The 3,334-nt window shown below is 40.8% G+C and overlaps 1 protein-coding gene across 1 annotated transcript in view; it reads right to left on the bottom strand.

Annotated features, from left to right (window-relative positions):
* The window catches only part of LOC106523968 (ephrin type-A receptor 4a), a gene marked incomplete at its 5' end in the record, with an annotated part of 55,469 nt that overhangs the window by 39,814 nt on the left and 12,321 nt on the right, over nt 1-3,334 (bottom strand).

The following is a 3,334-nucleotide window of genomic DNA, read 5'->3' as shown; positions in this document are numbered from 1 at the left end:
GTATAGGACCCTGGCAAAGCACCAATGCACGAGAACCCAGAACTCACTAGAACAGGTTTACTGTTTTGGGTTGGGGTCTGGACAGGGTGGGGGATAGCCCTTCATCAGAGCTAAACAAACAAAAAATATCCGAGACTCCTATGTTGAATGGTTTTTGAGTTATATTTATTTTTGCATGTCTAGACACCCCCTTCGCAGATGGAGCCCCCCACCTCAAATATGGGGTCTTTTGTAAAACCATCTTCATTCCTGCCAAATTTTATGTTGATCGGTACAGCCCTTTCCATGATACGGTTGAKCAGAAATCATCAATAATTTTTCTTAAATAAAAAAATAAAAAAACTGTACAGAAACAATATGACTCCCGCTTCATGTGCAGGGATCATAATACTCTGTGTGTTACCTCTCCAGCTTCATTATGGTACCAATGTAAAAGTATTACTACTATCCCGTTCAAATGGTTTGTCCTGTTTCTCCTCGTCCAAATTTAAAAAAAAATTGTGTAGCTCTGTCAGAAATAATGGGCCTCATGCAACAACATTTTTGGTATCCTAAATTTCTCTTACTTTTGTTCATATGAAGAGTTTGTACGAACATGTCACGTCAGATTCCGCAAACACTTCTATCTTCAGGAAAAGTGTGGAAATGAGCAAACATGATGAATGTGTATTCAGGTGATAGGGCARGAGGAGAGGAGATTAGCATAATTATCACCCCCAAAAACACCATATAAGGGTARGTTTCCTGCCTCACATACCAGGAAGTGTTCATTCATGAAAATAGCCGCYCAAAATAAAAAGAAATTCAGAGTTCAGAGATTGAAGTTCTGCTCTCAGAGATCCAGAAAAGAAAATCTGTCATTTTTAGCAGCATCAGCTGTGGAATTAAAGGACCAGCTAAAGCCAAGGACTGAATGATGACTGTTGTTAATGTTGTGTCTCCTGTGGGTCGTACAGTCACAGAAATAAAAATCTAAATCATATTTATCTTTCTCTAGTCCTGCTCCAGTTTTCCTTTGGTCAAATATTTTTAATTCAAGTGTAAACAACAGTGTTAAAGAAATAATTTTCATTTATTCAGAAGAAGAGCCACAGCAGAAATCACATAATTCAAAGTTTAAACAGGAACAGAAAGTTCTACTTTATAAGTCTAAACTGGCATTTCGGTACCCTTTAAAGGTTTTTTTACAGGCAGTTTTTAGCAGACAGTTAAAAACGTCCCACTAATTATAGAGCTATCTAAAAGTTTAAAGTCTTTTGCAAACTCTTCTTACCTCCACAACTTTTTTTCTTTATTTTTACATATACAGCACACTGCACAAAAAACTAAAAGGAACACTTTTAATTCGGACTATAATATCAAATCAGGTCAACCTCTGAGCTTATGAACAGGTAAAGTGAGGAGCAGAGGGGGATGTTCATCAGTGTCAGCTGCTTTAGTGTTAATGAAATTTACAACAGGTGCACRAAAGGTGCAACAATGAGACCACCCCAGAAAAACTAATGGTGCTGGAGACCACAGACATTTTTTCTGTCCTCATCCTTGTTGACTTGTTTTCAGCAGTTTTGAATTTGCTTGAGGGCACAGATTGTAGTGTGAAGCACTTTGAGTGTCCTGGATGGATAGAAAAGCGCTATATAAGTACAGTCCATTTACAGTCCATTTACCATTTACCATTTGAATTTGACCTGAGTCAGTGTCACTGCTGGTAGCATGAGGCAATACCTGGACCCTACAGAGCTGTAACAAGCTGTCCAAATCCATATCAATTTGTGCCATTGCCAGAAGGTTTGCTGTGTCTCTCAGCACAGTTTCAAGAGCTGGACAGGAGGCTGTTGAGYCCCCTGACCCAGCAGCAGGACCAGTATCTGATCACAAGGGCAAGGAAGAACAGGATGAGTAAACATTGTGCTGCGTGCAACGTTCCTCCAGCATGGCTGGTTTGGTGATGGGTCAGTAAAGGTGTTGGGAGACCACACAGACCACCATGTCCCAGCCAGAGGTACGCAGTAAATTTTGTAGTATTAAATCAACACTTAAAGAGTTAAATTTAACACTGTGTCCGAGTCTATTTGATCCTAATTGGAAATGATGTCAATTTAACTCTTCTCATAGTGTTAAAATTTCAGAGTACAATTCACCTCTAAACAGAGTTAAAAATTAACACTGACTACTGTACAGTGTTAATAAAGCTTAACACTTCAAGTCAAATAACTCTGATGAGAGTAAATTTGATTCTAAGCAGAGTTAATAAGGTACTCCACTGTGGTGACAAATCAACTCTGATTCTCATACTTTTCAACACTGCATTGAGTTATTGATGGTTAACACTTAGTGTTGCCACCTGTCCCGTATTGGCCGGGATGTCCCGTATTTTCAGCCTAATTGAAGTGTCCCGTACGGCACGCTCGTTTTCCTGTATTCTGAGCACAGCCTGTAATAACAATTCTGTGCTGTCAGTGCCCCTCAGCTCAGCCCTGCTGCTTAGAAGCGCTGCTGCCTGCCTGCTGCGAAACCTCCCCCTTGCCCCCTCCTTTCCTCTTCTCAGGCTTGCTCGCTGACACACAAAAGTGCAGAGAAACACACACACACACACACATGTGCGCGGCTGCCTACTTTAACAGCTGCCTCGTGCTCGCATTGAACGTTTAACTATTTCACCGGCTGAGCCCGCATAGTRGGTGCTGCCGCACCATCCTGCCATATCTATGCATCCAGCGACCGCACCGCCCTTGCAGGCTCAGCCGGTGAAATAGTTAAATGTTCAATGCTAGCAGGAGCAGCCCGGCCCAATTTGAAACAGATGTGAAAGGAGACTGGGTAAAAATGAAATTGAAATTGTTTGGATAAGCTTCTGCAATGTCACAAGARTTATTTCCATCCAGTGTTAATTTTTCACTACGATCTTGCATTGATGATGGTAGAGTCTGACTGCTGCACAAAGCCTTCTGCAGCACATCCCAAAGATTCTCAATGGACTCTGTGGAGTCAATCCATGTGTGAAAATGATGTCTCAATTCAATTCAATTCAGTTCAGTTCAGTTCAGTTCAGTTCAATTCAATTCAATTTCAAAAATACTTTACTGATCCCAGAGGGAAAGTAGATGTTGTTGTATCTCATTTAACTAAAGAGTTATTGTAGATGCTGGTTACCGTGAGCAGAAAAGATCTTCTGTAGTGGTCTGTATTACAACAAAATTGAAAAGCCTCTAACTGAACTCTGACAGTCTGATGAAGAGGATGGTCAGGGTTGTCCAAAATGTTCTTGATTTTATGTAAAATCCTTCTTTGCACCATCATCTCCAGAGATTCCACAGTCGTCCCCAGAACAGAA

Source organism: Austrofundulus limnaeus, unplaced genomic scaffold, assembly GCF_001266775.1.
Source record: "Austrofundulus limnaeus strain Quisiro unplaced genomic scaffold, Austrofundulus_limnaeus-1.0 Scaffold172, whole genome shotgun sequence".
NCBI classification, from domain to species: Eukaryota; Metazoa; Chordata; class Actinopteri; order Cyprinodontiformes; family Rivulidae; genus Austrofundulus; species Austrofundulus limnaeus.
This window is presented reverse-complemented; position numbering and strand designations above follow the sequence as displayed.